Below are 11,964 nucleotides of genomic sequence, written 5' to 3'. Positions count from 1 at the left end.
GATGCCGTTTTGAGAGGTGAAATAAATTGCCCAAGGTACATAGTCAGCAGGTCGCTGATCTGGGGCTTGAAATGAGCTCAGCTAACTCCGGAGACTGAGTCCTAAACCACCTATAACCCTCTGCTTTCTGTCCCAGAAAGTTACCCTGCTCCTGGCAATCACTGGGAATATTATTTCAAAGGGGGGGCAACATTCCACATACTTGTTGACCCCACAACATCAGAGCATTGGTCAGCTTCCCAAAAACGCTTCCTAATTAGAAGGAGAGAGATTCATTTTACCAGAGTCTTAAGTGAGCCATGAATGCCAAGATCAATGGTCAGGTGGAATTCATGAAAATATTTTTATTACTTAATAACCATTAACTGATCTATCTGGCTACCAGAGGAATTCATTTTGAAAAAGACCACCGACATTTAATATGTTACATGCAATGGCAATTGTTTTTTCCGTATTTTCAAATTAGTTTGGTAGGACGTTAGTTTTCATCTGATCTTTAATACATAAAGCATAAAGCAAGCATGAAGGTCAAAGTGCAAATTCTTTGGACATCTATTTTTGGGGAAAAGGCCAAGAACATTTTTCTCTCTGCTAAGGGTTTACTAAATAGGGGTCTTGGGAGTCTGTTTCTTTACAAAGATTCAAGCCAAATGAAATATTACTTTAATCAGGCTATACTTACAGTTCACCTCAATGCCTGGTTTAGTCCCACTTTGGAAGTTTAACAAAAATCAAAAGCTCAAAAGATCCATGTTTATGTAAATATGCAAAACACGGGTAACGTGCGTGTATGTGCATATAAATCTCGTTGCATTTGGCCTGACGAAAACCGAGGCAGCCACGTGACTTTGGTACAGTTGCAGAAATGAATACAGATTTTATTCAAATGTCTGCGAATTAATAGGGGCCACTTGAGGTTCATGCAGGTCATGTGCTTTGTACCAGAAGAGAGAAAAACCCATGTTAGAGAGGCTTTGGGGGGCACAGGGAAAGGGGGGGTAAGCACAGCGGTGCATCCCAGACAGAGCCCACGGGAGGGGGGGCACACTGCCTCAAATCCGTGAGTACTTGCTAAATCGATGAACCAGGATGACACAATCTATTTTGCTTTAGAAAGGGGAAGGGGGTGGTGGGTGGCTAAGTTGGTGAAGTGTCTGCCCTGGGATCAAGCCCCGTGTCAAGCTCTCTGCTCAGTGGGGAATCTGCTTCTCCCTCTCCTCCCCACTTGTGCTCTGTCTCACTATCTCTGTCTCTGTTTCTCTCTCTCAAATAAACAAATAAAAATGTTAAAAATAATAATAAAAAAATAGAAAGGGGGAGGAAGATACAATTTCTAATAAGAAAGTGTTCTTTTTGCTGTGAACTCTATGAAAGGATTTCACAATTTCCCCCCAACACTGTCTGGGGTTGCCTTGTCACTCCCCGTTAGGACATCCCACTTCCTATTTCTCTTCAACCTGCTCAGATGGCCATGACCTGGAGGTCACGGAGAGCGGGGATCCAGTGGATCCAGGCAGGGATCTCAACGGTCAATCTTTGTGGGCTGTCTCCAGAGCAGTGCCAGAAATTACCCTGATAAGGAATTTCTGACTCGGGGTGGTGGGGGTGGGGAGAAGGGAAGGGAAGGTCTCGGCAAAATACAAATAGGAAAATGAAACTTAGAAGTTAAAACTGATTTTTGGAAAAACTAAGGACTTACAAATTTAGTTTTTAAAGTAAAACAACCACAAACTCTGTGTGGGTTCAATCTGCTTAAGTATTGTGCGGCACTTTTCAATAGCTGGGCCCTCACACACACACACACACACACACACACGCACGCGCGTTGTATCAGCCACCTACAGCACTTCGAATGCTACAAAGTTACCTTTAGGGTTCTCAGTTAAAATGGGTATTGGGGAGATAGATCAGAAATAGATCAAAAGCTAGATAGGGTGCTTCCTTTAACAGCACATATACTAAAATAGAAATAATGCAGAGAATATTAAAGCAAAAATTATACAAATGAAAGGGATCCGTCATGTACATTGTAACAGGATGAGGGGGTAAATGTACTTACACACTTGTCAAATTTCAACATTTCCCATGACCTGGTACAATATTAACTCTAAGTGGACAGAGAATGTGTAAGGGTGTATATAGTAAACCCTGGAGCAACTGCTTACACATAATGCAAAAAGATATAGTAAAACAAAAGTAGAGAAATTAAAATGACTTTTAGGAAATAGTCAAATAATACAAAAGAAGGCAGGAGAGAAGAGAGAGAGCAAACAAAGCAACAAACAGGTCAGTCATAAAATAGTAGGTGGAAATCCAACCATATCAAATATGACATTAGACGTTAATGGACTAAAAAATTAAATGGGGATTGATTGTTTTCCTAAATGCTCTGTCCCCCAAACTCCTTTTTGACATCAATCACTATTAAAAATAATAGCAGGGGGCGCCTGGGTGGCACAGCGGTTAAGCGTCTGCCTTCGGCTCAGGGAGTGATCCCAGAGTCCTGGGTTCGAGCCCCGCACCAGGCTCCTCTGCTGTGAGCCTGCTTCTTCCTCTCCCACTCCCCCTGCTTGTGTTCCCTCTCTCGCTGGCTGTCTCTCTCTGTCAAATAAATAAATAAAATCTTTAAAATAATAATAGCAGCCAATCTCTTATTTTCCTGCTGCCTGAAGACCAGCTGAATTCAAACTCCTTTCCTGTTAGTTGCCAGCAATTGGTGACTTTGTTTCAGCTCACCAGAAGTGGGTAATTATTAAGTGGTTCCTTTGGGCAGCAGGCTTTGGGCTCTCCAGAAACTAGAAATCGGGCCTAAATAAACTGTTTGAAAAGTTACAGATCTGTATGTCAGCTCTCCGTCAGAGACCACCCTCTGAACACTCATCCCTGGCTGTGTTCTGGGATAAAGTGCAACAAGGGCAAGAAGAAAGACCCGCACAAATTGCTGAAGCTTCTAGCTGCTGGGGCTCCCACCTGCGTTGTAGTCCACATTTTACCAATGTAAGAAACAAAATCATAAGGAGCGACAGCTCTTCAAGTGGCTAACATTGTTGCCTCTGCTTCTTGCAAGCCCACCAGGAACACATCAGACCCACATGGTCCAGAGAGGAAGGAGTTAGGGAGATAATGAGATTTGGAGCTAAACCTTTAGCAGATGGAACTTAAGGAAACATGTCTCCCACTCGTTCTTAGCTTATTCTGTTTACCCAAACACTCGGATCCTAACTTAAATTTTAATAGGCTGCATTGACAAAATTGAAACAAAATCTTATGGTGCCATCCCACTGACTCCCTCTGCAAAACACCCCGCCTGATGTTTGCTCATTTTGTGTTTGTATTTGTCCTGAGCTGTTCTGATTTCATCCAGTGAACAAGATGAAGAAACAAATATGCCATCTATTACCCTACACACTTGGAAGAGCGACACCCACCCATCCAAACAACTGAAGTTTTCAACTGTAGGGAAAGGAAGGGTAAGACAATTGTCTGTCTTCTCCAGCTCCGTTACGATTTTTCTTAAGCATCATATCTTACATCCTTGCGTTAAACATGAGGGATTTACTGATTGCCTGAATACTGGGGACAATGTTCTAGCTCTAAAAACTCATCTAAATTCATCGTTCTTTCCTGTCGCCGGTGCAGTGACAGCTCAGGTGTGTCATCTGCGTCGTTCCTGAAACGTGTGTATTTTCTGAAGGATTGGAAGCGTTCATTCATCATAAAAGCCCAGGCAGAGTTTATCATTTATCAACATCCATGTGAGAAACATTCACTGAGCCCCTGCGAGCCCCCGGGCATTGTGACAGCCGCTGGACACAGGACGGTGAGCAGTCAGAGTCCCTGCCCGGAGCCGAGGGAGAGGCAAGGCTATAAATGCACATACGACGACGGACACTGGTGAGTACTACCTGCGGAAGGTCGCGTGCTATTAGAGTGGGGTCGGGAGGGGGTCAGGGAAGGCTTCCTTGAGAAATCCACCATCCCAGAGATCTGAAAAATGTGAGTAGGAGTGACCCCTCCCCCCACAAAGGATCCTGACAGAGGAAGCCCAAAGCTCTGAAAGTCTCTGTTGCCCAACAGACAATATGCCCTCTGGGGGTGTTTTTTCCTTGCAAAGGCACACTGAGGCAGAGAGACTGCTCAGATTACAACAGGAGTGTAGGCATGGCTGATGCCCAAACATGCCAGAACGTGGAAATATTCATTTCTTCCATAGCAGTTTTTGGGGTTTTTTGTTTTGGGGGTTTGTTTTGGTTTTGGTTTTGGTTTGTGTTTTGGGGGGGCGTTTTTTGGTTTTTGGTTTTTTGTTTTTTTGAGATGCAATATTGACACTGAAGTCAGTGGAGTTTTCTGGGAGATGAGAGAAATGAAGGCCAACAGGGCATGGGAAAAATCTGTTTTAATCTTATGGAAATAACCCTGTGCTCCTATTTCCCCCATCCCTACCACTTAGGATTATACTTTTTGGTCAACAATCAAAATCCTACTTACTGAGTAGGATTGAGTACTGTTGGGTGAGGGGCAACAAAACAAAACAAAAGAAAACACAGAGAATAGCTTTCCAAACCCCTAACCCTTCTTTTTACTGGGATGTTTCCCCTTATCCAGAAGGATCCTTTACCCGGACGCATTTCCCATCTGCATGTAGTCTGGAAACAAATAAAATAATGCCATGCTTTACCCCAAATTCCAAAGCCATACAAAGTTCTGGGGGACTGAAACTTTTCCTTCTCAGAGTCTGAGAAGTCTGCCTTCCGCACGCCACTTTCCAAGAAGAAGGCTTTAAAAGGCATGAGCGAGGTATAGGGACCTGCGGAACTTTGTACCACGTACACATTCTGTTTCTAGAATAGAGGGCAGAAATTCCTACATCAACAGTTGCCTGAAACATTTTTAGCAGAGCCTCATTCCAGGCCAGCCCAGGAGAATGAAGCAGGAAAAGGCTCTCTGTGACTCAGAAGCTGCCTGCCCTTATAAAGTCAAGGCTCTCCGGAGCGGTATTTTCACTACTTTTGGAGGAGGGGCTGCCTGCCTCCCGTTGTCTGAAGAAGTTTTCTGTTCCTCTCAACCAAAAAAAGCCCTCCATGGACAAGTATGTGTGTAAAATGCAGACCTCGCTTGCGTTCCTGCAGCTCAGTGGAGAACCCGTGGTACCAGCATCCATGGCGGGTTTTTGGATAAGTTCTCGTTGTCATGGACTCAGGAACACAAACATGTTTTCAATCGTTCTATTATGAGTTTTAAGCCTAAGGCGACCAAAGACTCTGCATGTGGATTTGGCGGGTTCCTTTCCTGAAAGAAATCACCTATATCGTACGTTCTTGCTGCAAAATCAGAAAGTCTATTAAGCGCATCGATCTGATCGCACAAACACAGAATGAGATATGGTGGTTAGTCCAGCATTCTGGATAAATGAGAGTTGCTAGATCTGACATATCTGAAGGAACAGTTTTCAAAGATGTAAATGCAAGCTTGAAAATACAGTGTATGAGTTAAATACAAATTTTAATATCTACAAAGGTACTGAAGTGAATACTTGGTTTCAGAAGCACTAGGCAGGGTCCTGCCACGCCTTTAGGTCAAAATAGGAAAAATCCCGATTACTGTTGTGCGTGACAGCAAAAATTCAGATATTATCTGGGCACTCTGGTCGTTTGAATTCTGGGTAAAATATAAACTTGCAGTATGACGATCATCCCGGAAAAATCTTGAGATATCTCATTCAAAAAAGTCCAATTTAGGGTATATTCCAAGTAGCTTCCCAAAGGGGGGGGGCAGGGAGAAGAAAACCTTGTCAACCCTCTTCTTGTGTTGTGACAATTAAAACATGTGCAGGAGTGTTGATTTTCATGGCTTCTGCCCTGGCCGGAGTATTTCACAGAGATTCGGCCTGCTTTCTCTTAGGGGCCTTTCTGAGACCTGACTTAAAGGGAGAAAATCATGGAACGAAATGTTCTACTTCATATGTTCATCTTCTAGCTCTGGAAGCTTAAGACACAAAGGCTCTTATGTTTATTTTTATTTGTGTTTGCCAGGACGTGCTGTGTTTAGCAATTTGGATCGAAGCAATGTGGGTTGTGGTGAGCTTGCACGCAGGGATGGAGCGACACGAAGGGGCAGAAGATGGAAAAGTGCTCGAATCTGACATTCCCCACAATGACCCAATGAAGCGGATGTCGCCTCGTTCCCATTTTTCAGATGAAGAAACCGAGGAGCTGGCGTGCTGGGTGATGGCCCAGAGTCTCGAAGTAAGTTGGAAAACTGGTGTTTGAATCCAGCTGAATTTCAGAGCTCCTACTTGCTGATGCCTGTCATCGTGGGGAATAAGAGTCTTGGACTGTTCCAATTAGCTCGAATTTCCAACCAGCCTTTAAAGAAGGGGGAGCTCCTCGGCATGAAATTACCCTATAGGGTCTCAATTTTGTTGTAAAAGGAAGTGAATGCTTTGAATTCCAAGTTGCAGCTTTTGGAATTCTTGAGGCATTCAAAGAAATCTCCCAGGGTCCTTCCTGTTCGCGTTCTTTTCTAGGAGCTCAAGTATGTCTGATGCTAAAAAGAGTGTTGTACGCACTCTGGGGCTGTCTTGGCACCCAGCCTGCCCTCCTCAGCACCACCCAGGCCACTTTGCTCCTTGTAGGGTCTTCTCACTCCAGCCCCAGGATCTTCTAATGGAACCCTAAGTTCCTAGTGCCTCCCACCTGTCTCTGGACGGCGACCGTGTGAACATCTCCTAACACCTGACGTGCGCCTGAACTAATCCTAACAGGAGCAGCTGGTGCTGTCTTGCCTGCTACTTTAGAGTTTTCAAAAACACTTGAGCAGTTTATGTCTTTCCGTAAGTGCTATAAGCTCAGGAACCGTGCAAAGCGGTTGAGCAGGAGTCATTGTCATTTTGCAAATGGGGAAACTGAGACACAAGTCACATGCCCCACCGATGGATGATAAAGTTCCGGCTCCCAGGGCAGAATTTCACCCACTGTATCTGAGACACACTTTCTTTTTGTGAAAACTCTCAACCCCTCTGGCCTAGTCCCTCATAGAGGCCATTGGGAGAGTATCATATTTTAAAATGTAAGAATTCAGAGATTGGCAGAGTGTAAAAGGACATTAAAATATATAGGTTCACACACTTACAGTTGTGGGTGACAAAACCAGGGCTGAAGGGGTGAGGGAAGTGTTCCAAGCCACACAGTTAGTGGCAGAACTGAAATAGAAGACAGGCCTCCAGGCTAGTCCGGAGCCTACCTCCCCGTGTTCATGCGTCTGCTGCCCGCTCTGCTCTCCGAGGATGTGTGCCTGGGACCCGTAACCAAGGAGCGGCGATGATGATTGTAACACCAAAGCGATCCTTGCTATGTTTCTACACATTTGAGAGTTCAGTCGCCTTTATCCCCCAGCCTCTGTTCTGGGGCTTCTGGGTGGCGTTATTTCAATGCACCTCCAGGCCCCACCCTAGAAAACCTGGCTCCGGAGCGCCCCAGGAAAGTACACGCTGACAAACCGCCCACGCCATTCGGATGACTATGGTTCCATACGCAGAGGCCACGCGTTAAGAAGCTCTAACTTACTCTCTTTAAGGATCAGGGTGGGAGAAACCTTGCTGAGCTTCACTGAAGGAACAACTCACTCTGGTAGGGTAACTCTGAGACCAGCCGTAATGGTGATCGACAATCGGTGAGCTGCTCACTGGCCAAAACCCGAGGCGTGTCATAAACAGAGCCTCGTCCGAGGAGGCCGCTGTTCCGTTAGTGAGGGGCTCCTTCACTCGCCGTCCTGGGAAAACCTGTCCTTTGTGCAAATGCAAAGAGAAACAAGATGCCTACCCTCGCCTGCTTTGACTAATGACCTGATCTCCCAAACGGGCCCAGTTTGCTTGGCCGAGGGCTCTGTTCTGCGCGTGGCTGGGTGGGTGATGCATTCTGTTCTCCCTCACGTGTCCCATCTCCTAGGGCTGGGGTGCTAGACGGCCGCACGCTGCTTAAGGAAAAGAGGGCAAAGCTGTCACATGGCAATGATCCCAAAATGTGCTAAAGAAAACCCGGAGCCAGAGAACGGCCTTATCTTAACGCATCTTATCGGTCCTTTCCTAAAAATAAGTTAGGAAAACTTTCTGAAAAGAATGACGTCTGAGATGGTCATTACGGCTCTTTGATGGTTGGGGGCATGCAGGAAGTTCGGTAACTGCGTTCCTGAGGCCCCAGGGTGGGCAGAAGGGCAGTTTGCCCTAAGAGAACGAGCACCACTCTGGCAGCCTGCGGAGGCCAGCACCCTCATGGGGACCCACGGGCGCGCGTGACAAAACAGGAGAGCTCATAGCAAGGAAGTGCGATGAGGGAACTGCTGGGAGGGTAGCGCATCCTCCACGTGGAAACGTTAATCCGAGAAGGTTTGTTTGAACAGGCTTTTGAGAAAAGGCAGGAACATGATTTAGCTGAATAGGAAGTGAGAAGGGAGCTCCGGCTCTGGAAGTGGAAGGCGGGAAGCTTCGAGGCTGGACTCTGGATTTGTGTGCCTGGGGCAGAGGGAGAGCCCAGGACATAAGGAGGCTTGCAAGCTTGGTGTGAAGATTGCAGGGGGGCAGCGGGCGGGAGCGGTGGGAGGGAGCCTCCTGCTTGTTCTTGCTCCCTGAATCGTGGAACGTTTGCGGCTGCCCAGAGGGACAGGGCCAGTTGTACAATATGCAGATACGGTGAGCAGACTACGTGGGTGCACGGTCTAGACTGAGATGGGGCCTCCTGGGGAAAACAGAAATCAGAAATGAGGGGGCGGAACGCTGGAAGGTAATTAGAGCCTATCGCATGGAAATCAGGTGTGAACATGGGAAAAAGAGACCTTTGAGCAAACCTGAAAGAATGCATAGCTCCCTGCGTATTGCATATCCTGCCTGGTGCTTTACCAGCCACGCAAGGAAATAGGTCTGATTACTTCAGAACTCCCCTTGGTGTTGCTCCGAAGTGGTCATACCCACACTTGCCCACTCACCTTCTCCGTCAGCCTTTGATGAGAATGACACTTGGCTGAAGACAAAAGTCAATCCACCCTCCAAGGTCAGAGGTGTGCCAACACTATGGTGACCCAAAAGAACGTGCTGTTGGTTTGGTTTGCAGGTCCAGATTCAAGCTGTAGTGGGTACTGTTCAAATCGGTTAGCTTCCTAAGGCCACTTCTGGAGGAGGAGTGGAAATTTCCTGGCTTTATAAACTCAGGTGAGAGTTTGAAAAATAAGAACTGTCAGTTGTTTCTAATCATAGCTCTGCTCATAGTTCAGACTTGCTATTTAATCCCTTACTTTGGAAGGTCTGAAACTATCTCACTATCTAGGTGCTCTTACTTGGGGATATACCTTGGCCCTCAACATAAGTTCTGTTTCCCTAGGAATCCCCTACAATGTCATCTGCCATTTGCTCCAAGTCCCAAGCTCCTTAAAACTGCCCAGAGAATGATATCCTGGAAACTTCCCCAGATTTCCTGATGGCATTTTTCCCCCATCGTGGTAAATACTTGCTAGCTGGTTAGTCATTTTTGCTTATTTTAGACACCGAAATAGTGTGTGATGCTTTTATGTTTGCACATGCAGGACAAGCACCAACCGTGGTACTGTCATCAGAGACACGGACCCGAGAGAGTTTTTGTTACGACTTCCTTCCTGAGTGAAGGTTGCACGACCACATCTAAGAAGCGGGTAACAAAGCAGGCTAGAGGATGCATGTATGAAGACGTCTCCATTGCGACGGCTGTTCACTGGATTTGTTGCCTTTTTACCCCTATTCTGTCAAATCATATAAAGCGTTTTTAAAAAGATTTATGTATTTTAGAGAGAGAAAGAGAGAGCCTGCAAGCAGGGGGAGAGGCAGAGGGAGAGAGGAAGAGAGACTCTCAAGCAGGCTCCTAGCTGAGCACAGAGCCTGATGTGGGGCTCAATCCCAGGACTCCGAGATCATGACCTGAGCCGAAACCAAGAGTCGGATGCTTAACTGACTGAGCCACCCAGGCACCTCTCATGTAAAACATTTTTTAAAACTAACTCTTGACGGCATTTTATACTGCTACTCCCCCTCACGCATCCTAAAAGTAATAATCCATTGAAATACTGTCGGGTGGGGTACCAGGGAGCACAGGGGCTGTGATTTGATTGGTGTGATCATTTGTATCTCCGTTTACCAGCTGAAGATCCACAGGAAGGATTTATCTGGCCTCTTTCACTTTTTAAAAAAATCTGAAACATTGAAAAGCAAGGGAGTTACCCATAAAACTTGCAATTTTGTCCTTCTCTTAAAAAGTGGGACATGTAGCAACGCTGAACTAGCGTATCCGCAGGGCATGGAAGCTGAGAGGGAGCTGACCCCCTTGCGGGCTGCCTAGGCCCCCGTTTGCCAGAGGCATCAGTCACATGGCCATTTTCAGTTATTTTTGCTGCCAAAGGCATTTGGGTTTGCAAAGCTTGCCCTGGATTCTGAGACACGGAGAGATGACTGGCAGCAGGTAGAAATGTCATATACAGGTTGTGCGAGGAGAAAGGTCCATTCATGCGGCAGCAATAACCCCGTTGTTTCTATTTTCTCGAGCTCCATCAGCAAACCGTAGTCGCCAGGCTTTTGTGATTTTCATCCCATTAAAGCCTGGTACTTCCTCACTGAGACGTAGCAAACGCTGTTTGAAGGTAAGGACAAAGCGAAGATTGCACAGAAGGTCGGGACCAGAATAACACCGGCGAAATCGCTCACACTTCCACTTTAGAAACAGAAGATTGAGATCCAGAGACGTACAGATCTTGCCACAGTGGCTCCCTGGTGGCAGAGACGGGACTGTGGAACTCCCACACCCGTGGTCTTTCTTTTACCCCATGAGTGGTCGGTTGTTCTCTGCTCACCTGTACTAAGTTTTCGCCTGATGTGTGCAAACCAGCCAGACCGGGAAAACCATCGCACCATTAGAGCTGTATATCGAGTATTGGCAGTGAGAGACCTCGATCTGTCGGATTTTTTGAGGAATGGAGATGGGCAATAACACTCCTGAAGACACTGAGTACGGGGTCACTCATACTGTATCACCGGATGGGGACTCAAGTAGTTAAAGGCACTCAAACGTCTACAGAGTACAGGGATTCATTCTCTAACAGCCCCGATAACATCTTGTTTCCAATTAATTGATTCAATGGACAAGACACTCTGGGCCTCCCAAAGACGTTTATCCTCTGCGCTGTTGGGTTGTTAGAAACGCTTCAGTTGCTTGGTGATGGCAAATGAAGTCTGTTTCCTTGTGACCCATGGGTGCTTATTCTACCTTCACGAGGAGCTCGAAGATGCCAACCGTCCTCCTTCATAGCACGTGATCTGGGCAGCCCTTAGTCTCCCCGAGGGCCTGATTCCCATGACGCCTTCCGTTGCTCTGAGCCTCTCCTCTGTGTAGTCAGGCTTCTGGGCCTCCCCCCCACCCTTTCATGCATCACTGGTCATTTCCTTGACTATTAAAATAGAACACTTCAAATAAAATAAAATAAAATAAAATAAAATAAAATAAAATAAAATAAAATAAAATACTTCAGCCATCCATGACTTGAGAAACCGATAGGTCAAGTCTCTAACCTCAGCTTTGCTAAAGCCCACAGGGATCCAGGTGGTGGAGACTTTCTGTGGCTTATAAACAGCAGTCACCGAGCGCTTTCCCCGCGGTGAGACGGCTCTGTGACTAGTCTTTGCCTTCCATAAATGAGTTTCGGAAGTATGTCCTATGCCCTAAACTCTGTCAATAGTCCACGTGTCCACGCTCTGGCTGATGGTTCCACCTTCGGCCGGCCTTTCCCACATTGTCTCTCGGACGTCAGTGACGTGAATAAGGCTACTTTCTTCTTCCACCTTCCTGAGTGGGAACATGGCTGCTTGTCTCCTGCTGTAGGTGCCCTACCTTCTCCACCTATCTTTGGGGATATCCTGCTCCTCTAAGAATGCAGCTGGCCTGATCCTTTGTT

The 11,964-nt window shown here is 46.4% G+C and overlaps 1 long non-coding RNA gene across 1 annotated transcript; it reads left to right on the top strand.

Moving 5' to 3' along the window:
* Positions 1 to 3,355: 3,355 nt before the first annotated feature.
* Positions 3,356 to 11,506, top strand: LOC148110016 (uncharacterized). Its single transcript, XR_015724881.1, has 3 exons — positions 3,356 to 3,894; positions 6,033 to 6,245; positions 9,574 to 11,506. It is a non-coding gene; the product is annotated as an uncharacterized LOC148110016 (long non-coding RNA).
* Positions 11,507 to 11,964: the final 458 nt, after the last annotated feature.

The sequence above is a fragment of the Ursus americanus genome, chromosome 6 (assembly GCF_024610735.1).
Source record: "Ursus americanus isolate L20-20 chromosome 6, mUrsAme1.1.p, whole genome shotgun sequence".
NCBI lineage: Eukaryota > Metazoa > Chordata > Mammalia > Carnivora > Ursidae > Ursus > Ursus americanus.
Note: the sequence above shows the minus strand (reverse complement) of the source record. Positions and strands in the feature narration are given on the sequence as shown.